At 37.3% G+C, this 26065-nt stretch overlaps 1 pseudogene; it reads left to right on the top strand.

Moving 5' to 3' along the window:
* LOC139714212 (unconventional myosin-XV-like) overlaps positions 1-26065 on the top strand; it is a 145900-nt pseudogene that overhangs the window by 110049 nt on the left and 9786 nt on the right.

The following is a 26065-nucleotide window of genomic DNA, read 5'->3' as shown; positions in this document are numbered from 1 at the left end:
CACACAGGGGGTTTACACCATGACACATAAAGAGTTATTAAAACTCTAAGCTTCCATGTTCATATCTCTTCTGCTCTGGAGCTGAATCTTACAGTATGCCTTCTCTTATATATTTTATTGAGAGAATTAAGTGTAATGTTTCACAACATTTTGGGGTGATTTTGAAAGACAATTCTACAGCTTTATTTCATTGTATTTGGTCCTAGTTACAATACTTTCAAGAAAACTGCAAACGGAGAGAGAGAGAGAAAGAGAGCAAGAGGGTGCGAATATGTTTATCTACAAATGAGTATATGAATATAAGAACGACCCAAGTCCATTAGAGAAAATTTAGGAAAAATGGAAATTAATAAAAAATTCCCTACTCCCTTAAGTGTTTTCGGTTATTGGGGTGTTATTGATTCAAATTTGAATATAAAACAGTCACTTGAATGATTATCTGTATTTGCATGACTACGTAAATGTCCTTCAAACGCGATAGCCAAATTTGGACTTGGGTCGTTCTTATATTCAGGTACTCAAATGTATTTATATGTCCAGTTGACATTATTTCAAAGATGATTGGTCACCAAGTCTGCTCATATTTATTTTTTTGTTATGCTTTGAACTGCCTTTGAAAAGTGTCAGAGGCATTATAATTTTGTAGGTCTGCAGTTTGATTTATGATATGAATATATGAAAATGTAAACTTAGATAAGTCTATACTTATGCTGGGAGGCTATGCATGCAATACTGCCTGGGAAGAGATGTTATCCCTAGCTGTTACCATGGTTGCGATGATAAACATCACAAGGGTGTTCTTTCTTCTTTGACAAGTACTGTGCGAGCTACTGTATATTTGTAAATCAATAATTTCATACGAAAGGCTGAGTGCTGGGAATTTAACAGCTATCTGACGTGAGATTCTTCTTCAAATAACCACTGGTAATGAGGAGTCAGCATACAGGCAGGCACACACACTGGTAGTTATCCTGGTAATGGATATTCACCTCCGTTCAGTTGTACCTGTATATCCACAGACACTCGACCAATCATCGCTCGACGTGTGTATGGTATCATTTAGAATCATCAAGATCCCTCCCCCTTTCTTTAGAAAACGTTAGATCGAATAAACCGCAGGGGTTCAGAACGATTCTGAATGTCATCTGGTAAATGAACCCATCGGACAGAATTGCCTCTGTGGCCTCAAATTGCCTCTGCCGATTGTCATTCCAATATTTTTGGGCACATTACTTTTATATGTGGACATCATGTAAATAGATAGCCATCCATGCACTCAGGAAGATGAAATGAATGCCTGAATGCACAAAGTTCCATTCAACTGAGCACAATGTTAATTTGCTGTAGTACTTGCATGTAAGAAAAAAAAATTGGGACAATTGATTGTCATCCATTATTGTGTCCCTGAGGAGTGCCGCTCTTGTTATTGCTTTGGGTTGGTCCTCTGCATGGGATCTCACATTGTTGCCAACCGGGATCAGAGAAGTGCGTCATATTTTGCTGGTAGGATGGTTAATGTGCTGCCCCTTGCTGGCAATCAAAAGGTAGGAGAAGTGGTCTCCAATATATCTCTTTGGCCGTAGACAGGTATTGTTCACCCAATATCTGTCACACAGTTCAAGCCAAAATGTCATTGTATTTTTCCTTTTTGCAGGCATGTCTTTGTTGGTGGCTGCTTGTGATTGCCATTGTTGACATTATTGCACCATGTTATACTGTAAAAAAAACAGTATTTTCATGGCATGACATTTTTGCAAATTTGAGCTGACGACCTTTTTTGCCATATGAAATTTTTGCGAGATGCCTCTAACATTCAAATGCATCTAGTGTAGGCAAGAACTTCCGCATGCATTTTAATTTTGCGAATCTCGGCTCTAGCGAAATTCACAAAATTAAAATGCACATGAATATTCCTCATTTTACAGTATAAATCATGTTAAAGCTTATGCTATAAACTCTCATATTACGTAATAATCTGAGTGAGGGCGCCCTAACATTTCATTTCTAGCAGTAGGACGCCCTTTTTATGCCACACAATTATCTTTTTCAAAATTGTTTTGACATGTTATCACCACATTTATTCACACATGTTCTTGTATCCCAGAAAGGTCTAGATATAAATGTTGTAAAGAATCTATCATCTTTCAGTTGATGTGATTTTTATGCCAAAAAGCATTGGTACATTTTTCATTTTATAAACAAAAGTGTGTAACAATTACAAACCACATTTGGAACATTTTGGGGCAATTTCAGATTTTATGGACCAAATGTTGGTCTAAATGTAGATAAAGCATTGTACCTTCTCTACTCAGGATGAATGTATGACTTCATGAATTTAACAACACGCGAAAATGTTGTCATGCGGTAGGCTAATAGTACACTTATGATATCCTCAATTTCGATTCGCGTAACAACATCTCGCAAAAAATGTCCCAGACCTCCTCATTCGCGAAAATAACAGCCTATACAGTATCATTTGCATGTAATTTAGATTACTCATAAGCTATGGAATTGCCATAATGAGCAGATAATCTTAGAGTAAAAAGATTCAGCCTTTGTTGTACTGCTACAATGATTATGCTAGACTATGTAAATTTATGCACACAATTTATAGCCTGTTGCACAACTGTATGAAGCTCATTGCAGTCTGCATGGAAATGAACATGGGTGGGTCCACCACAACTTCCTGGCCTTTGAGAGGGCTTTTCTCATTGGTTGAAAGTGGTGAAAGCTTTTTCTTCACTAGATATCATTTCTTTATACTTCCCAGCCAATCACAAACGAGTTTACAGAGCTGTAGCCCCCTAGCCTTAAGATTAGGATCTGTGAATTAGAGGTGATTACAATTGGCTTTTGCAAACTGGTAGTCAACTTACAGCCAATTATATCAGATTCTGCTCTTGATTGATGTTGGGTTCAAATGCCAAACCTGTCCACTGGTTCTTTTCTCTTTGGATCACTGATCAGTGCCTTACCTCTTTACAATACCAGCACTGTTTTTCTCCCCACCCCACCTCTCTCTCTCTCTCTCTCTCTCTATCTATCTATCTACCTATCTATCTATCTTTGTTGCTTTGAAAAAAATAGAAATATATCTCCTGGTGATTTGTCAATGTTATAGAAACAAGGTGATTGGAAGATATATTTGTGTATTGTGAGTGAATTGGTAGAAAGTTGCATTTTGTTGGAGTCCTTTCATCTTTTTCTCTTTATCATATCTCTACACCCTCTCAGGAGGCAGGAAAATCTTTTATCTTTTTTTTTTTTTTTTTTGTAGAGAGGTTTCTTTGAAAGTATCCCATAGGCATTGATTGCTTCATGCACATCACTAGCTTTTCCCTGTCTTAATGTTTCAGTCGATGTGGCATATATTTGATATCTTACGACAGACACATACAGCACTTGGTGTTTTGCATGTATGGAATATTGTATTTCAAATTTTCCCGCTTTGTTCAAGTTGTTCTGAAAATTCAGGTGGTGAGCGTTTCAAGAGTCAGCAACCTTGTGCCCATGATTTCCATTAGGTCAATTATTCACATATACAGTGTAGCTAAAAATAAAACAAAACAAAGAAGAAAACTTAGAAGAGCCCTCAAAGAGCATAGACCTCTGCCAAGCAGCTTATTTCCGCCGTATATTGTCCTGCAAACCAACACCAGCAAACACATTATATATTCTCATAAGCATATTGTATGGCAGCACAGGGAGAGCAGATGTGAATGATTCAAATAAAAGAAAAATGCTTTAGATGGTGTATATGCTTCATGAAGCAAATGGTATGCAGTGTGCTTTTGGAAATCTCTGGGATGTACATGTATGATACCAGTGAAGGCTCTCTTGTCAGAGTCCCAAAGTCTTATTGTACAATTGTATGATATGCCATTGTGCTTCTAGGGAACATTTTGATTTTTAGTTCCCAATCCCCCAATTGTGTACATGCAGAGAGACACTACCAAGGTACAAAGTATTCTTTGCTGGGCTTCCCTGTTGCAGTTAGGTGTGATTATATCTGACGCTGACATTTGACACCAAACAAATTTGATTGAAGTCTTTTGAATAATAAAGGGAAGACTTTTTTTGAAGAGACACACTACATGCTGCCATAGACTTAAGAGCATAAGATGTGAGCCCATGCCTCCATATTCATGTGTCATGTACAATGAAAGAAAGGGGAGGGGGAATTTGTTATCTCGTTAATGATAGCTACATTTTGTATTGCTACATTGTTTATTTGCTAAATACTAGTTAGATATGCAAGAGTTAAGGTAAAATAGCCAAAAGCAAGCTTATGTGAAGGTTTCAGCTGCTAAGGTTATTATGCTGAGGGAAAAAAAAAAGGAAGGAAGGAGGTCAGCCAGCTCAGCAGTTCATGTGTCATTGGATATGGATACCAGTGAGGCAGCTAGTTGTTGTAATATCTGTAAAGATATACAGTGCAGGATGACAGAGTCATGACTTCCTGTTTTCTCTCATGATTTCCTGTTCTTCCAGATCATGTGAGGAAAGGCAAAATGCAAGATCAAGGTTGTAATATAGCTTCTGAAGCAAAACTATTTTTTTTTTTTTTTTGCTCTCAGTGCCCGACTTCCATACATACACCCGTGTACATGTAATCCTAATGCTTTTTTTTTTTTTTGCTGTGTACTCTGTAATGTTAAGGCAAAGTTACAAAAAATTGCTGAGAACTATTGATGCTCTGTATTATTTTACAATTCATTTCTCTTTGTACCTAGGGAAAAGTAGAAATCTTGTAGCATCTATACAGTTCTGATGTTTATATAGCAAGGTACCGGTATATGAAGTAATAAATGAGGCAGACTAAAGTTTAAATGAAGTAAATGCATAGTTGTTGTTTTTTTATTTTTTGTTTTTGTTTTTTTTTTATAGATTTTAGATCAATGTATTTAGGCTTATTTGAATCTAAATTGCAAATATATAGTTATCTTTAGCTTGTGTCTAGAACAGGTATCAGGTTGAAATGTGATTAAGAGAAATGGAATTCCCACAGGAACACCCATATATGCTGTATATGATGTTTTTTCTTTTTTTTTATTTGAGACAAGGGGGGAAATAGATGAGAGTACCTTTACAGCATGACATTGGACAAGCAACAATGTATTTTTGATATGACAAGGGTCATGTCAGGCAGGATATACTGTAGCATGTGATTTCCTTGGTGTACAAACTTCCTCTTTTTCACTATATTACACACTTATGTTCAGCATATGAACTTCCTGATGCAATATATCTATATGCCTCATCGGAATGTGCTCACATTTGGATGGACGCCAAGAGTGTGAAGTCAAAGCTGAACAAAACTTAATCAAGTTGTTTATATTCTGCCATGGCAAGCAATAGGTATTAACACCTATTGTTACAGCTTGTGTAAAATAGTAACGTGGGCAATGGCTGGAGGAAAACCAATGCAAGAATGTGGACATTTTTTTTCCCTTGCCAGCAAGAAGTTTGCAATGAGCGACAGTTGGCCACAAAGGTGTAAGTACAATGCTGATCTACATAATAGCAATCAGAGAAATTTTAGCAGAAGTGAGAGAATGTCAATATTGTGTGATGTGGCATTTCTATTTAAAAAAAGAACAATAGGGATAGGGATGTTGGTTTATAAAACAAATAGCACATGACACAAAAATGTATGTCTCTGTCTGTATTGCACGTTGGCTCCCATAGGATGGCTCTTTGGTATGCTCGATGGCCGCTCGGGCCTCTTCCCCAAGGAGATGGTCATTTCAGCCCCTGGTCCGCAGACACTTCGGCAAATCAAGGTCAGTTGTACAATGTTCTCCGTCATGGTTTTATATTGATGTACATTTCTATCCCACCCCCTGATCTTGGTCCATGTTTGTGTCACCTTTTATGTCTATGTCTTCTCATTGTCTGCTCTGTTGTCTGATTCTCTATCTGTCGATGACTCTCTATGTCTCCTTATATTGTATGTTTGACTTTCTCCGTCTATGATGTATTCCTTAATTTTGATATTTTATCTCTCTTTTCTGTGTCTCCTTGTGTCATTCTCATGGTTCTTTTTTCTCTTGTTCTGTCTGTCACTCTCTTCATCTTTTGATATGTCTTCCTTTTATCTTCATGCTATCTCTCTATCTTTATCATTATTATTCTGTTATTTCCAGTCTTCCTTGCTCCCCCTTCCTTATTGGTAGGGAATTGAAAAATGTCTGCATGAGAGTGCATTCCCATGCCTACTTTTCATTTTACATGTGAAATTAATCAGCACCCATAGAGAGATCCTTTCATTTATCAATTGTAATTCATGTGATTCACTTATATCCTATATTTTCTGATATTTTCAGATTTATATGTAACAAGAGTATTACAGATACTATCAAACTTGCTTTGTATCTATTGAATCTGTGCTAGTGAATTTGTTAAAGGCAGGAAAATTATTAGCCAGAACACCTGTTGCTAAATTTTTGAGATGATAGTAGGTTGATCCAAAAGGAGAGAAAGAAAGAAGGAAAAAAAAAAAACAACTTCATTATCATATTCTGGCCCCATAGTGGTGAAGTTTGCATTTAGATAATGTTTGTTGTTTTCTTCTTTCAAAATTTTGATATTAAGAAAAAAAATGTGTGTCATTTTCTTTAATAGTTTAGTCCAGCCAAAAATTCAAGTTGAATTTTGACACCAAATGATAATTTTACTTTATACCAGAATGTCAGTTTGATTGTATCAGAGAGAGAAAGAGAGTTGAATTCATCTTTCAGCTCTGTGTTCAATATGTCCATAAGTCCAGTTTATCAATAGATATGTTTGCTCTGCATATCTTATAGTATTGTTCTACATGCATGCTACAGATTGTCCCCCCCCCCCCCGCACTATCTTCTTGATCAGTTCAGTATGCATGTACAGCATTGTTAGATCTTTGACTGTAGATGGCGCTGTCACTCACTTTGAATCATGGAGCATTGCATGCATATTAAACCACAAACACATTGTGTTAGTAGATACTCCCCCCCCCCCCCCTCCCGCACAGCACCATACCAGTAGTGCATTTCCACCAGCAGTCACATACATTTCCTGAAGTTATAATGGGAGGGGGGGGGGGAGGGATATGACCTCTCTTTTTGTTTCATTCTAGGTGCAAATGCCTTTTGAGCGCATGCAATAACAACTAATTCTTCGGAGCTGTATACATTCTTACACTTGTTGTGTGTCTCACTCTAAAGTTGTGCATTGAAGTCATGGGACCGAAACCTGAATTGTGTTACTATTCAAGTGTACATACAAAATTGGAATCAAATTGAAGTGATCCTTTCTTCTCTTTTTTTTTTTGTCTTTCTGTGCAATCAATCTAATATTTAAAGTCAGCTTATGAATTCCTGTTGGAATTGAAATTCCCCTGAAATTTCATCTTAACAGATGATTCCCTTGAAACCAACTGCAGTAGAAAAATCTTCGGTCATACTACTTACATGTTCAAACATGCACCCATATGTGTGGTTTTTTTTGGTTATTTCAATTTTTTTTTTTTTAATGTTGGGACTGCTGGGAATTAAAATATACATCTTTGCCGCAAATCATGTAGATCCATATGTTCAGAAAAGAGCATGTGATACTGTGAAAAATGTAACAATATATCCTTTTATCATAATTTCTGGCGAGGATTCTTTTCAATAAAAAGTCAAATTGGTCCAGATTTGATTTCGGAAAAATGTTTTAGCAATATGCCGCAGAACATACCTGGATCAGAGGACAACATTTTTGTAATGAATCCTGCCATTTCCTCTGCATGAACCATAGTCTGGTTTCATCAACATCCATGTAGGAGAGTTCTAACAACTCACTGTCTTTTCCTCACCTCATGTGCATGGCGATCAGGCCCAGAACCGGGTTAACATCGAGTCCAGGATGCGTGAAGAGGTAAACGAGTTCATCGACCTGAAAAAATCCACTCCGCGTTCAAGTAGATTTTGAGAGATAGAATGAAGTAAAACAATTATTGTATATACACGTATACTGAATTTTTTGCAAGTTTTTATTTTCACAAATTTTGGGAGTCAGGTGCCATTTGCGAACTTGATGTGAAATCATTCATGCTGATTTTGACATGGATACAACATGCATGCATACATTTCTCTAGTCATTACTATATTCCGTTAGTGCGAACTTAACGACTCATTAAAGGACAAGTTCACCTTCATATACATGTAGATTTAGTGGAGGCAACAATGTTAGTAAAACACATCAGTGAAAGTTTAGTGAAAATCCGACAATTCGTCAAAAGTTATGAATTTTTAAAATATCTGTGCAGTCACTGCTGGAAGAGAAGACTAACTACAATGTATGATGTCACATTCATACAACGATATAATGAAAATAAAAAGAGAATTTCATAAAACTTGAATTGTCTGAAAGAGAGAATTCGAGTGTTCTTTTATTCTGTGAGTTAAATTTTCTTTATACTTTCTCTATATAGTTGTACTCATATGACATCACAAGCTATAGTAGTCTTCTCATCCAGCCGTGACTGAGCAGAAAACTTTTCCTTAAACTCTCATTGATGTGTTCTCCTAACATCGTTGCCTTCACTCAACCCACATGTATATGAAGGTGAACTTGTCCTTTAAACTTTTGGAAAGTCCCAATTTGCTAAAAAAAGACAGAAACGAAAAGACTTGTTAAATACGTGGCATATACAGTGAGTGGACAATGAAAGTTTGACAAAGATCGTACCAAATATGGATATGAATTTCAAATTTTCATATGTTTTCAAAAACAGTGATGTCACTTACTATCCATTGCCTCAAATTCCATAAAGTGACAATAACATGGCCTCCTAAGTATCTTATTTGCTTACTAACTGAAATCTTCAATAAAAATTCCCATATGTGATTAGAATTTAAGAAAAGGAATTGTATACAGCACTCCAAAGTGATACAGAAACATGACAGTTTAACATTGACAACTTTGTGAAGGGGGCTTTTAGTTTTGTAGTCCATGAATTGACAGAGAAAAAAAAAATGTTTTTCCTGTGAGATGTATATGACTGGGAGAGTGTTGAGCCAATGACATCATTACTTTTATCTAATTTGCATAATTGGCATCAATTAGGTGACATCACTGTTTCATGAAAACACATTGGATTCAAAATGCCGTAAGTTTCTATATTTTTGGTATACTCTCAAAAATTCTATAACTGTGTTGCTTTTTCTGACTTTGAAAAAACTTTTAGTGCTCCATCATGCCTTTACTCATCTCGTTGAAATCAACTTGAGCACAGAGTGGAGTTTCCCTTTAAGATAATGTACTGTAAAACGAGGAATGTTTGTGTGCATTTTACTTTCGCGAATTTACGCGAGAGCCAATTCGTGAAATTAAAATGCATGCGAAAGTTCTTGTCTACACTATATATGCATTGAATGTCAGAGGCAACTCGCCAAAATTTCATGCCGCGAAAAAGACCGTCGGCTCCAATTTGCGAAAATTTCAAGCCACAAAAATATTGTGTTTTACAGTATATGTATATGTATCCATCTGTTACCCAGTGTGTTGAATTGTTAAGCGCTTTTCCTTCTTTTACTTGGATTAACATAATCTTGATGCTACACAATAAAATAAATCTTACAAATTGACACCATCAGGCGGGGTAATTGCTGTCCTTTCATAGGCAAAGTTAACATTTTACAAAGTGGAAGAGATTACCAAGATCAAATATATACAACAGGCACTAACAGAATCAGTTTGGGGTGGGTTCTTGTCTGCATGAGGTAATAACTCAAATGAGACAATTCTCTGCATTCATTCAAACATGAGAGACTTCACCTATCATTTATTTTTCTAGTCTTCACACATTTGCATGACACACATATCTATCCCTATCACCAATATCCCTACCTAGGCAATCTCATGCAGCACCTCATACCCCGAGCAATGCATGTTCAAATGTCTTGAACCTACATGTACAACATTACATTACAGGTAACATAGTGATGGGACTTTCCCCATCTATAAAATTTTGTTTCTTTCAGACTGGGTTCTTATCTGCAAATAGGCAGAAGTTCCTGAGCTCTGAATGTATAAAGCATTTATAAATGCCATGCTACATCACACATACAAATACATGTATGTGATATTCTTGCAATCAACATTGTCATGCACTGTTGCAGTCACTATTTCTGGCAGTTCAGGATTGCATGTGGAAAGCTATTGCCAATGTTCACACACCCTGCACAACATATAACATGTATACAAAATACATGTACATGAATGTAGATGCAAACAGTCAGATGTGTAAGAATCTCTGTCTGGTGGGAAGTTTTTACCTGCCAATGACAACAATACTTTGACGGCAATATCAATTCAAAAATTGTTATTCATAAAATCGATTCACAAACTAGGGTACCTCACCTGGATTTTGATGAATACAAGAGTGCAGAATAAACACATTCCAGTACGTAATCCATTCCGTTGGTTGGTACAGCTGTGTCATTTGTGCTGCATTGAGAGCTGTGTTCCTTCATATGCAATGGCACTGCCCGGCGCATGAATCATGACAATTCACATTGCACAAAGATCATCACAGAGGGCGTCGTCAGGAAGATTCAGTGCAAGAGTTCAGCATGCATTGTGAAACTTTGGCTGAATCTGTTATTCTTTTAATGTCAACATACATGAATCACTATTTACCTTCCAGAGGTTTCTTTTTTCTTTCTCTATTCTTATTTATTTACTTATTTATTTATTTATTTATTTATTTATTTATTTATTTATTTATTTATTTATTTATCTATTTAGTTTCATTTATTTATTTGTTTTTTGTTTATGTATTTTTATGTATTTAATTAATTAATTAATCAATTTATTTATTTATTCATTAATTCATTTTTTTGCTTTTACTGATATGGTTACCCCAATGTTCATAAGTTTTCAATATCTGATTAGGAATAAATATCATTATTATTTGTGTGTGTGTGTGTGTGTGTGTGTGAGTGTGTGTTAGACACTCATGTGCAAAATGCAAATCGAAATCAAGATATGCTGGATACATTGATATATACTTTTATATCAAGTTTCCCTTTAAGTTGCAGTATTCCAGTATCTCCAAATATCTACTTTGTTTTTGCTCTAAGGTTGATGTCTTATCGCTTCGTACACAATTGATTTTTTTTTTTTCATTGAGGTAACCAGGAGAATACTATTTCTTTTTTTTTTCAAACGAAAATGTCCAAAAGTGATGTTCCGCTTTAATTTTGATGACATTCCTGATTCATGAAGGAATTTCTCCGTTTATTTTTGAGCCACCATATTGTGATGCTTTGGCAAGAATGATGAGGGTAGCTCTTAGGGTAAGTTTGTGGGAATATCCTTTTTTTTCTTTGTTATTGTTGTATGTTTGAGACAGGTTTCAGGTAAATTTTCATTGCTGTCAACTCTTCAAGGCAAACCTGCATCTACCCTAACAGGCCAGAAAGCCAATAATCAGTGGTAACTGTGAATATGGACTTTAAGGCCCCACCTGCAGAGTTTATTTGTTTGTCTGTCTGTTTGCTTGTTTGTTTGTTTATTTTTAAACAATTCCCTTATATCTGTTCTCTCACAAACACAGCAGGGCCTGCAGCCCCGTGTGGAACAGCCACCTGCCGCGGCTGTACCAAATGAGGACCAGAAGCGGTTCTCCATGCCTGAGTTTGCTAGCAAGTACTTCCGGGAGAGCTCTGAAAAGTAGGTTCAGGACTTTTTTTTGTTTTTTGTTTTTGTTTTTTGCTCTCTTTTTTTACTTGTTTATGCCTTATTATCAGTGCAATTTGGTAGGTGATTAAATAAAAAACAAACAAAAACATAAATCTAGCAAATAGAATATCAAGGAAATGAAAAAAAAAAGGTGATATGTTTCTATCACAAAAATAAAGGTGACATGTCTTTCTGTCAATTGAGTGAATTAACTTACATGTACATGCAAGGTTGTCTGTTCATTCCGTCATCTATCTGTCTGTCTGCATATCTATTCATTTATCTTTGTCTGTCTTTTTGTCTTTCTCTTTGTCTACTCATCTGTTGTCTCATTGATTTACTGTAATTCTAACTCTCTTTCCATAATGTAGACCTGTAAATATGCATGTCTTTCTGGTGACAGGTCTGTCTGTTAAAAGTAAGGATAAATCCATGCAAGTGTTTAAAGATCTCACACAGTTCAGTCAGTGGTAGTTGTCAAAGAGTCAGAATGGTGTGTTTTAACCTGTTGAAGACTAGTCCTGAGTATATTCTGGCACGTGTCTATGGAGAATGTGAGTTATCGCAAAATCAGTTCGTCCTTAACAAGTTAGGATTGGTGTAACATCATCCTGGTAAAGGCGTGCAAAATGAAAATGTGCCATAGGGTGTTTGTTTGTTTGTTAGTTTGTTTGTTTGTTTGGGGGAGTATATTTGCCACTGACCCAATCATGAGTTTAACTCATTGCTCTGAGTTGATTTTTATTTTAATTTTATTCATTTACTCTTTTTTTACATGGTTTGGACTCCCTGTTTGTACATTAAGTATTCCACAATGTGCCATCAATCTGTGACAGTGACTGGTTGTAAAAAACAGTTTATATTGGGTACAGTGTATTTGATCTTTAAATTCTCCCATGAAATGGGAGAATTATTTAGTTATGGTATATGTTTGATATTACTGGTTGTTATGCTAACTGAGACTCATGTTAGTTATTTGGGTGTGTGTGCTATTTTGAATTTTCTGATATAAGTTTTGTTTGTAGTATTATGTTATTATTTTGTAAATTTAAAATTGGGGGCTGAGAAGGGTTGAAGTAGTTTGATTTATAAAGGGTTATAAAGAATTGATATATTGTATATGTATTGTGTAATAGATTTGTAGGGTGTTGTTTGTTTTCATTGTGCTTATCATAGACGTAATTATGTAATTGTGATGTAAACTCATTTTGTTGCAATGTAATGCCAGTGGAAGCCAAATTTCTATGTCTGACATAGACCAATAAAGAAATAAATGAATGAATGAATGAATGAAATGGGTGTGGGCATATCTTCTGCACATTACTCCAATGAACAAAGGTGTACTCTTGATGCACTGTATCAGATATTATTGACTGCATCTATGGGCTAGCATTTAATGATTCCAATAGGAAGCTAATAGAAACCTGTAAAACCAACAGAAGCCACTAGGACCATTAAGACTTAATAGACATCCTGTTGGTTTGAAGTTTATGGGTTTCTATTGGATTTCTGATGGTGTTTATAGGAAAGTAATTAACTGCTGTGGGACTCAGCACATGCCTATATGATAAAATTCATATAACACTTTCACTGACACCAGGGTGGAGATGTAGAGATGTCAAATCAAGCTAGCGTTTTTGTGATGTCATATATTAAACAATCGTCACTTGTTGCATTGCCGTGTTGTAAGTGAATCGATGGTGATGTGATTCTGCAATCCCCTGAAAGTAAATTTCCTTGAAGGATAGTTATCATCATATCAAATTGATTAAAATCATATCAGATTCAGTGACAGCCATGTATCTCATACTTTGTGGTAAGGTTCATCATGCAGAGGAAGAGTGACGGGTCGATCCGCGGTTCTCTCAAGTTCATGGGGTCGCTGAAGAGGTCGCTTCTTAGAAAAGGTGAGAGCAGATTACTGAACATCCATGCTAGGGTGACTTGTAGTTCCCTAGCTACCATGTGTCAACAGCATGTGACCCAAGAATTATTTCTTTTGCAGGAAATGTATTCCTGTTTGTCGACATTGCTGTTTGAAAGTGCAATACCACTCCCATGTTAAAGCTTGCTTTTATATGAAGGAAAAATTCAGACAAGCACCATTGTTAATATTCCGAGGGTAAGATATGAAGTGTTGAATGAAAACAAAAAAAGAGCTATAGGTTTGCGAAACTTCAAGCTCGATTTATACTGGAAATGAGGTTGGATGTACATTTTTGTAGATACATTGTTTTGCCATCTCAAGGCCGCACAAGGCTCTCCCTGATTGCCGGCAGTGACATGATGAACTTGGAACAAATACCCAAGCTCTGAAATTCTGACATTATGTTAAGTAGTCCAGGGTAGACAAGGCATATAAAATGAAAGTAAGAGATTATTAAGCAGAGGGGTAAAGATATGGGGTATGATTTTTCTTCATTTTGTCTCCCTCTGTGCAAGTGAAATTTGTAAGATCGCAACTGCTAATCTATATTTTAAACTGTAGCAAGTTTGTATCCCTCCGCCCGAAGGGTGCCAGAGGTATTATTATGAAATGGGGCCCTGGAATATTTCTGCTTTCTTGTCCACCAACAGAGAAGAAGAAGATGGAGGAGGGAGAGCCGACTTCAATACAGCAGTCAATGCAGCAATACATCATGGCCGTTTCCTTCACCAACAGTCCCATCCAGGCGTCCCTCATCGAGATTACGGTTCCCGAACTCAACAAGACCGCCCTTGAGTGCTTCCTTGGTGAGTTGGGCCCCATGTGCCTGCCATCTATCCATTCACAGTGTCATCATTAACTCTCTGTGTGCCATGTTTGCACGCCCGACTCAGTTAACGGAGTACCAAGTTTGCATATTCTGCTCAATGCACAAACCCACCGAAACCAATTGATAAAGCACCAAATGCCACCGTACAATGAAAGCATCTCTCGTTGTTCCATTCCTGTCACAAGTAGCTTGCATTCTATGTGGTGATTGAAGATCAAGCTATATTCCCTACTGGATTTGTTAGTAAGTTCAAACATTCTGTCACTATTTTGTGTGCTAAGGATATGTCTCTACAACAGTGTAGCTACTGGTCATTTGAGAGAAAACAATCATATAGGTTTGTCATATAATTTACATCAAAGCAAAGCTTGGCATTTTCTCTACCACTTTGCTCAATATACATGTATGTCGAGGGTAGCAAAAGTCCATTAAAGTTGCATGGATTAAAAAACAAGCTTTCTCATTGCATGACTTTACTGCTGTCTCAGGATAATGTGACACACAAGGGGTTTACGCCATGGCACATAAGGAGTTAAGACCTTGCCCCGAACTTTGTTGTTCATGCCCTCAGCCTGCACCAATACAAGATTTGTGCATCTGTTTTTGATAGGTAGGGCGTGAGGATGAATAAGGTTTGAAAGAATAGTGGAAAATGTGGATTATAACTTATAGATGCATAACAGTAAAATAAATCCCATTTATGCTCTTCAGCACATCTTAGTCTCAGTTTAGTACACAAAGAAAACTTACTCTTTGTGCTGAGATAAAATACCTCAGGCCATTTATTTACCTATTTAACCAGTAGTAATGTCCAGGCTCTCTTTGTTTGTTTGTTTGTATGCTGAAAGATATTAAAATCAATATTTCATGTGAGTTTAATATTAACAACTTGTTCGTGTTGAATATCCATAATTACATTTGTTATTGATTCACTTTTCATTTTGACTGATCAACCTTATAAAATGTTCTGACATTTCATTGCTCATATATAGTACTTGTTAAACAGTTTTGTCCAGAGCCAAGACAATGGCAGATTTTTATGTTCAAACACAAAGTTTATGTTTTGTTTGTGGCCAGGTTTTTCATAGAGGGGAAAAGAAAATTTTTTGAATGCATTCTATGAACAGTACAAATGCTGCTATGATCAATGTAACATGCTATTTCTCTTTTCCCCAAAAGCATTGCTTAACAGTAGAATCTGAGTTGTGAATTTCACGCTCATGTGTTTTTTCTTTTTCTCTGTCACTCACCCAAACATATAGCACTGATGCAAATAATGGGAGACTACCCTCTCAGAACACGCGGCGGTACTGGCCAAGAGAGGGCGATATATGAATGTGTCGTCCTCATTATCAAGGTATGTTAAAGTCAAGAATATTCCTATAAAAGGAATTTGGACTGCTTGATTTATTTGCACTTTTGTTTGTGTTTTTCTCATCAAAAAGGGTATGTGTAGAAATCTGTTATCAAGATATTTTCTAGGGAGAGAATGAGGTGGATTTATGAATGAGCCAATCATTTTGATTTCAAATTTTTGATTTGATTTGTTGATGATAATTACAATATCTTTGTTGCTGTTGATAATTCTTGCAATGTTTCTGCTTGTCATGAATTTGCCTCGACTCTCATGAGGTGTAGAGAAAATGAGCGCGGTCTGTGCTTCTGCACACAGTATCACAGAGACTCCAACCCAAAGCACCTTCTGATCTGGAGATTCTCCCGCCCGAAACCCCTAGCAAACGGGAGACTCCAAGTTGATGTGTGCGAAGTTCCTAGGATTCTAGATGTTCTCTGGTGCTATCTAAGGCTTATTTTTTCAACATACGATAGAAATAGGTAAGAAATCCTTTCCACCAGGAGACACAGAGCCAGGGCGGGAGAAATCAAATCTCAAACGGGAGAACGGGAGATTGTGCAAAAAATGGGCTTTCGGTGGGAGATCTCCCGTCCAAAACGGGAGAGTTGGAGTCTCTGGTATCAATCCTGTTGCTTCATAATACTGAAGAGTGCCCTCTTGTGGGCACTGTGTGTTCAGCTAAACTTTGGTCTGGGCACCTGTTGCTTTAAAAACAACCTAAACTTTTGCCTGTTTAGTCTTTAAATCCATATCTTTCATTGGGCCGGTAGTATTCTCATCTTATAAGCACAAATATCAACATGCAATGCACCATTTTCCCCACTTGAGCAAAAAAGGCAATCTCTAGTGAGGAGGGACTCATTTACAAGAAAAGTTTGTCCAACTTTCCAAGAAAGTTGTCTCTTTCATCCAAGGTATGCATGTGGAGTATTTGGACTAGCGCCCTCTACTGTTAGTGCTGGTCAGTCAAATCCATTTATGCTGTCTCATGGTGCTGTAGTGGCTCCATCTTGAGTAGATTTATCTTCGTATTGGTCTGCATTTTCCCTGTGTCATTTGTGTGATCTGTAAACTTTGTAAATTTCCATCTCTTTCTGTAAAATTTCTCATCAGGTTTGAACCAAACATATGAGGGATGATTCGTAGGGGTAGGGCAAACACCTTTGTTCAAATAGTTCAGATGGCATTGAGAAGATGGGCTCAAACAGCCCAATGTCAGTAAATTTAAGATTTTTTTTTCCCTCCAGAACCTGTAGTATATTGGATTTAGAAACCAGAAGAGCTGTTGTAAGGGAAGAACACTACAAGTTGCTCACGACTGTAGCAGAGATGGCGTTATTGAGCACTGAAGGGAGAGGATGGGGGGTGTGGGGGGTGTAAGAAGTTTGTAAGGCCAAAGGGATACGATTTACATTTGTAGCTACTCTATCAAAAGAAATTACTGCAGTATGAGATTTTGACCAAGCTGGTCAGGAATCATTCTTAGTTGCAGGTTGATATGATAAAGAACTTGTTCAAATTCCACCCAAATTTCACCAAAAGCTGCCATGGGGGCCCCCATAACTAAAAACTCTTGTTTCTTTGTTTGTGTGCAAAGGTGCCATGTTTTTTTTTTTGGAACTAGAACTTCATAACCAGCCACAGTGCATGCATTTGGATATTGTTTGAAGAAAATAAATTGTTCATGTACCCACATGATACACTATTTTGTGTAGCTGTCTGTACTATGAAAAATATATAAGGGTAAAAAACACAAAACATCACGGTAGATAGAGGGTGGTCCTTATCGATGAGAGTGCTGCGGTCATTATTTTCTCCTACAAATCGATTCTGAGGAGACTTAGAAGAAATCGTCTTTGATTAGAGAATGCAAAGTTATCCCCAAGGTACGTTGGCGACCTTGGGGGGCAGTTTGTTTTTGCTGCTATTACTACTCCTGCTTTGTTGTTGTTTTTTGATGAGGATATGATCACAGTTTGAATGCGTAGGAAAGTTCAGGTTTCACTAGTGTGCATCTACACTGTGTTTCCAATCTCCACTCTGCTCAGGCCGGCTACAAGTACCCAGAGCTTCGGGACGAAATCCTGTGCCAGGTCATCAAGCAGGTCACGGACAACAGGAGCCCTAAGAGGTGAGCGCAAAGCACGTCTATGACCAAATCATCAATCCTGCCACTCACTAGCCATGTAGCTTGACCCTAGGGGCCATATATGGGTATGGGACACACACAAAGTGTGAAATCAGTGATCAATTGACTGTACATCATTTTCAAGTGCAATGCTGTTCCATGTTCAAATCGACTTTGATAAATCATTCAAATTCCTGAAATTCTTCTATAAATCGTGCTTATGACAGAATTTTCCTCGAAATCAGACATGACTCTGGAATTTGCAATTTTTTTTTTTTTGCACGACAGTTATACTATTGGTTGAAAACAAAGGGCAACAAATTACTGATATGACGATGCAATCATATCTCAACTTTTCCTATGGTTTGTACACAGAAAAGAAAAGGCTTTACTTATAGTTAATAATTCATCACCTGCTGCCTCTTCCAGCTAAAATCTGGTGTTGATAAAGAATAATGATTGCAACTGATTGACAAATTGCCCTACATCGACTTCATAAATTTGAATAAGAATAATGATGCATGAATATTTGAAACAAAGGATGCATTTTTATTTTTCATTTCAAAGCTTTACACACTGATACATATAATTGTAGGGTCACTGAAAAGACATGCCACATCTACCATGAGTTGGCTGAAAAAAAAAAAAAAAGGTGAGGGAAGTAATTCAGGAAACGAGCGTCCCTAATTTATTTTGCCTCTCAGGAAGGACCTCTCGACCCACTTTGGATGATTGATGGGTTTATGGGTTGTTTTTGGTTTTATTTTTGTTATTTTTCAAATAAGAAATTTTCCGGGGATTTGTGTGTTGATAAACCTGTTGAAGACAGGATTTTTGGGTAGGTGTGTATGGGAAATGTGTGTTATAGCAAAATCAGTCCATCCTCAATGGGTTAATGGGAGAATTGGTAGTTTGTGACATCATACATGGACAATGATATAAGAATAATGTATTATAGAGAATTCCGCAAAATGTTATTTTAATGAAAGGTTCACATTCCGTCCTTGTGGTAGTGACATTTTACTAGTGATATTATTCCCCCTGGTTTCTGAAAGAGGTTAGTCAAGTACTTTTACATTATGCTAGAAATATTGAAATGTGTTGAAATTTCTTTATATTTTCTTTGTATATGCCATCCATGTGTGACGTCATGAAATATTGCAGCCTTCTTGTCCAGCAATGGCAGCACCAAAACTCTGAAAATTTGTTTTTCACAGATTGTCCTCCTTTCCTCAAATGTCATTGATGATAGTGATAAAGATTAACAATGCTTATATAACGCATAACACATAGTGTATAATTGATGTGTTCAATTAATATTGTGGTATTCGCTCAATCCACTTATATACATATTGTACAAAGTATTGGGGTTTTCTATGCAAGACCTATGCTATCAAGGGCAAATGTTGTTCAACGGACATCCGCATCTGATGATTGTGCTCCCCCATTTGCGTTGTAGGCAAAGTGCTCAGCAGGGTTGGCGACTGCTGCTCCTTCTGACAGCCTACATGCCTTGCTCCAAAGTCCTCCGGCCCTACCTCTTCCAGTACCTCACGGAGGCAGGTGCCCAGGATGGGCCCAACGTGTACAGCGGCCTGGCAGCCATGTGCGCGCAGAACATGCGCAAGGCGCTGCGGTATGGTGGCCGACGAGTCATGCCCATCGAGACCGAGGTCACCAACTTACTGGTGAGTATGAAAGGGACCGGGGTTAAGGAAACCCCTGAATGTAGCCCCTGTCCATTTCAGCAAACTGCTGCAGTGCTTTTTGACATGCATCCCTCATTAGTTCTAGAGTGAGGGCATTGAGGGAACCCACCAGCAAATTTGACTCATCTTAGCTACTAAACAGCAACAGCTTTGTGACAAATGCATCACATTGTTTGAAATAAAGGTATGATACCATGTAGGCCTTATGAGTAATGAGATTATATAACTCCCTCAATGTCTGGAAAACTGTCTTTTTTACAATACATCTGCAAAATTTGGGTTTATTCCTAATGAACAATGCTAACATCTCACTCAGTGTCTTCAATGTAGTAAAACCATATGAGCAAGGTTTAAGCAAATTTAAAAGAGTGACTCGAGTCTTACGATTCCTGTGATTTCATTATATTTGTCCCAGGACGGACGGGTGACCAAGCGGCAACAGTTCATTCTCCCCGGTGGAGCGCGCACCATGTTAAAGGTCAATGCCAGCACAGTGGTAGCCGACGTACTGGATGCCCTCTGCAGCAGCCTTGGTCTCACCAACGAGGGCGACAGACAAGAGTTTGGCCTATTTGTCATCATAGGCAACAGTACGTATTGAGCCGTCTTTGCACACTCACCAGCTAAAAGATTGCTAATTAGAATCCAGTGCCTGGCCATTGACCTTCCCATTTGTTTGATCCTTCTGGATCTGTTTTCAACCTCAATCTTTGTTATGCAATTTTTTTTTTTTTTTTAAAGAAAAAAAGAAATTCCTTTGCAACAACAGCAACAAAACGATACGTCACAGTTGCAAGTACTACTGCATGGTACAGTGTGTTATGGAGCTTCTGCCATATGCTACATCTGGGATAAAGTTAGCGCACATCAGCAATTCTGATATTTTTCTGGTGTATTCTCATTTCTTATTCCAAGACATCCCTGGTTCGACGTTTTCCCCAAACACTATTGAGGTTCGTAGAGCACGAAAATAAACATTAATGCTTGTACGATGTAAAATTCAAAAGTTATGACAAATGGTGTGACCTATTTTTTTTTTAGACCAATATATCGCTACGTTTTGAAGTACAGATTTAATGGTTGAGCAATGTGCTGATTAATGCTTGATGTGATTCAAGGTGAAGTTCACTGTGTTTTGTTCCAAAGTACAGAAAAAAAGGCTTAAAATAAGTATGGTAACAAAATTCATTTTGACAAAAATGAGCGTCATTATGACAGTCAGTATGAAATATTATTATGCTTACATTTTTAATGTAAAGTTATTGTTTTTCTATATTTTTGCGATTTTCTTTCTTTTTAGGGTATTGTTTTGATGCAAGTCACCTCCATGCAAAAATCTAAGCTGTGAGGCCTGATACCAAGACAAAATAGCACTTACTTACAGTATTTCACTACTTGTGTAACTATCTGGTGAAACAGCCCTCTATAATCTGTGTTTCGGCATGCAGTGCAATATGACAGTATTCTTATCTATATGACTATAGATTTGTATGTCATGTTTTGGTTTAACACTATCAAACGCAGCCTTTCCAATCTGTTGAGTGTTTGCCGCAAAGTGATAAGGAATTTGCAGGAAGTGTTTTTATTTATAGCATACAGTAGATAAATTTGTGTAATGTTGATATTATCTGTCACTTACATCATATCTACTAAAGATGTAAAGTTATTTTGATATGAAACTCCTGAATTTATTCCGTAGCACATTACACTAAACAGTTCCCTGCTACCCTTGAATCCACTCTTATTCAGTTACATATGAGAATAGTTGCTGTAGAAGAAATCTGGAAATTCAATTCAATTCAATTCAAAGGTTTTATTTTCACTTCTTTCAACAGAATGTACAAAAAAAAATTAGATTCGACAAACGTTTGAAGGAATGATACATAGATAGCAAAGGATAACATTTGTCAATAATCATTACAAATTTAGGCATTTTTCATACAGACATATTTATACATTCTGCCAAAAAAAGTGGGAAAAAAAAATGATTCCAATTGGCCAGGAAAAGTGCTATATGTCTACGTCACATGACCAATTTGCTATGACTTTAGAAGATGTGAAGTTATTCCTTTCAATGCAGATAAAGGTAAAACTGACCAGAAAGATGTATAATTTAGATGAAAATTGAGAAAAGGGTTTTGCTCCATCGGAATTTGAACCTCAGACCTCCAGATTTCTAAATTTTTGCTCTGTCAACTGAGGTATAGAAGTCCCTAATGTGGTGTTCATGCCAGAAACCCTTTAATCTCAATGCTTGTATAGTCAGAAGCTTATGTAAACCTGACATAAACTTGAAGGATAGATATCAACTTGGGAGATATATGCAATGGATCACTGAAGTGATACAGCTTTTTGAATCTTCATTAATACAAATAAAAGGAAACTGACCAGAAAGATATATAATATAGATGAAAATTGAGCAAAGAAAACTGAGGTTTGAACCTGAGACCTCTGGACTGCTAATCATGGTGTTCTGCCCACTGTTATTAAGATATTACAACTTGACACCCACCAATTTATGCTGTAACACTTTACACTGAACAGCTCATTTGAACACGGGAGTACATAACTTGAGGAATATGTGAGTAGTTACTACACAGGTTATCAGAAACTTGTTCCAACTGGCCAAGAAAATACTTATGAAAAGTGGATAAAAGTACATTTATGACGTCTTTGGTAGATATGAGGTTATTACAACTACACCACTACAATCTGTAACACTTTACACTTAATGGCTTTCTTGAACATTGAAATACTGGTGCATACATGTAACTTGGAGAATATGTTAGGTATTTCTTAACAAATGATCAAGAATTTTTTTCTAACGAAGCATTTACATCTATGTCATGTGACCCTTGATTGGGGCTTGTCTTTAAAAGATGTGAAGTTATTGTAGTGTGACACTCGCCAGTTTATGCCACTACACTTTACACTTGACACCTTACCTAAACAATAACAGAGATAGCATATGGTGCATGTGATTGTTTTGTTTTTTTTGCTTTGTTTTTTATTCCATTGGCCAGCATAAGGATGTTTGAACATGGCATAGGCTTACTTTCATCATATGACCTTTACATTGCATCTTCATGAGATGTGAACTCAGTGTCAAAGGTCATGTCTGGTCATGTGATCGAGTTTAACCACAAGAATCCTGGTTGACAAATAATTTTCACACAGTAACACCAGATTGTTATTGATCCACTTGGGGATCTCCATGCTATGGTGCTATCCAAGGTCACATGCTCAGGTCAAAGGTCACTACAGGTCAGATATTAAAGTCTACTGGCAGGTACATGTAGCCTTTTTAGAATGGCCTCACACTGTTGGTGAAACGAAGAGCAAGAGAACCAAAGCTGAGTGCATCAGCACAAAATCTTTTTGAGATTTATGATTGTGATTATAGATAATGACGAAGGAGACTATGTCCCAGAAACCAATCCCACCGAATGATTTAGATAGTCATTTTGACCAATGAAACTGCTCAATTCACCCGTTGACCGTCAGTGAGAAATGGGTACTCATATGGGTAATTCCATGAAGTTGGGGCAGTGTCCATGTAGCATCGTGATATTTAAAAAATACATTTCAGCGTAACTCAATATTGATTATGCTATACATTTATTGTTTGTAGGCTTTACATTTGCATTGAGGCCACACATTTTCCTGGAAATTTTGTGCCATTCAGACTCAATTTTGATGAAGTTATTAAACAATATGTAACAGTGTCCTGTAGCATCGAGACGTGTCCATGTAGCATCATGATATTTTAAAATTTGGTCCGAAGAGACAAATTATGGTAATTAGCTTGACCAAAATTTGATGCAATATGCATATTTACAAGATATGAATGAGATAGCTAAATACCTCAAATTTGCTGTACACAGTTTTAATTTAAAAGAAAATTACAAAATGTATCACGATGCTATGCGGTGTCCTTTTTTGTGACATTTGGTGGACACCGCGTAGCATAGTGACACATTGTGTAATTTTCTTGTAAAAGTAAAACTGTGGAAAGGAGAGTTAAGATATTTAGCTATCTGACTAATCTAGTAATTATGCATATTATATCAAATTTTGGTCAAGCTAATTGCATTAATTTGTCTTTTAGGACCAGATTTTAACTATCACGATGCTACATGGACATGTCACAATGCTACAGGACACCTTTACATATTGTTTTAATAACTTCATCAAAATTGAGTCTGAATGGCACAACATTTCCAGGAAATGTAATATGGTCTCAATACAAATGTAAAGCCTATAAACAATATATGTATAGCATAATTAGTATTGAGTTATGCTAAAATGTCACACTTTTTGACCCAACTTCACGGAATTACCCATACGCATTTCAAGAATTCGAGTGTAAGTTAACTCTGTGTGTTTTGAGTGCTGATTGGCACAGAAACCCCATAGTATTGTCCACTGTCTCTGGCTCAGAAAGGGTCTAAGACTTCTGACAGATCCAAAGAGACCCTCTGGCCTAGTATGGGCTCTCACTGGTGGCTTGACTAGTCTCTCTTAATGGCCCTCTGCCTACTCCTTGCAGTCACTACAGCTGGAGGGTCTTGGACAAAGGCTAACTGGCAAGACTCTCTTTTGACAAATAACTATGCACTTGGGACAGAAATATCTTTTTTATGCATAATTAAATTTCTAAGAGCTTCTCACACTCTCTACTGAATATGGTAATGATTACCTTTGCTATGAAAACGTGCAGAGTTATGTATGCTTAATGCTTTGAGCCACAGACTTAACTACCATGCCTTTTTCACACTTCTTCATAATTTTCTCAGGCTTGCTCTATTCATCCATTCCCATGAAAATGTTGACCCTGGGTGTCTCCCTGGTGGGCAAGGCGCAGTCTGGAAATTTTCTTGTTTTATTATACGTAGTCAAATGATAACTATCTATCACATCCAAGCTTGGAAGCCCAAGAGTAGTTGTAAGTTGTTTGTAGTTGCAAAACTTTCCCCACAAGAGTTAAGCATTTCTGATGCATTATAAGTTTGATACCAAGCTACTTTGGCATCATTGATTTTTCAGAGAAAAGGGTCAGGCTGTGGAATGAATAGCTTTAATGGACAGAAAATGCTGTTACAGTGTGATGATAAAGACCAGAAGGGGAGGGCATGCAGAGAAAATTGCAATGATTTGAAAAGGTATTGAGAGATGTCAGTCTCTAGGTGCAAAGGACTTTAACCTTCCCAAACTAGTGTGTTATACCCTGAGATGTATATTCCCTGGAACATTCTGATGAACTCTCCTGTTTTATAATGCCAGTTTGAATACTAAAGTATCTCGGAAATGAATGCTTCGAATTAAAATTTTATAGGTACAATGTAGCCACTTTCATAGCATCATCATCAAGCCCACAACATGCATAGTACACTGTCATGAGTGGTACAAACTATAGCAGTTTAAGCAGTGTACATGTCATCTGCTGAGACAGAAGTTTTACACAGGTGGTCCCATTCTTTCAATTGTTTCCTTCCAGAGCAAAACGAGACATTGCTCCAGCAGAATGACTACATCATGGACGTGTCCACCCACATGGAACAGATGGGCGTCGGCTTTGTGCTGCTCTTCCGGCGCATTCTCTGGATGCGCCCCCTGCGGCTGGAGAATGAGGACCTTGTGTCCATTGTCTACAGCCAGGTATGTCTGAAGGGCGTAGATGTCATGTAATGTTAAGTGTGGCTGCACTAGTGGATATGCACACTGCCTGAGAGAGGAGAATGTGTCTGATGGGGTTTCATGACATTTTCTCCTGCAACATTTGCTGCCATGAAAAATCTGCATGCTGATCCAAACATAAATTCTACCCACAGACACAACCCTAACCCTAATCCTATTTCTGACATCAAACTAAACCTAAAACCCTATCATGACCCTAAACCCAACCCGAGAGAATAAGACCGGAACAATTGTTGCAGGAGCGAATTTTGTGTCTTTGTGTGAAGGAGTGGGTTCAGAGAGATTACCATGTGAGTGTCTGATGAATACAAGATTGTTGAACAAGGAGCTTTGAAGAACCAAAGCAGTCAGGTAAGATTCTGTTGTTGTCGTGTTGTTCTTGTTGATGTCAGTCATGCCATACCAAGTACCAAATGAATTTCATTCGTATATATTATTCATGGTTAATTCAGAGATTATGGATGCCAGCCAGATGCTGCTTTTTCATCCCCTTACATAGAATGCGTGCCGCCCAAGAAAAAGTCACAATATATAACCAACAATAATTGGCACACATTAACATGTGTATTACTAGAAGCATACACAGCCAAGGCAGTAGGCCCTACAGGAGTTTGAGATTATGTTGTTACATGATGACATTAAGCTTAAACATGGGTGTGTGTCACAAGTAGAGTGAGTCACTGGTCCTGCTTGGTATTCTTAGTTCCTGTTT

Source organism: Diadema antillarum, unplaced genomic scaffold (assembly GCF_040938485.1).
Source record: "Diadema antillarum isolate AM-2024a unplaced genomic scaffold, OU_Dant_1.0 seq00002192_RagTag, whole genome shotgun sequence".
In the NCBI taxonomy this organism is placed as follows: domain Eukaryota; kingdom Metazoa; phylum Echinodermata; class Echinoidea; order Diadematoida; family Diadematidae; genus Diadema; species Diadema antillarum.
The sequence above is the reverse complement of the archived record's forward strand: the minus strand, read 5'-3'. Positions and strand labels throughout refer to the sequence as shown.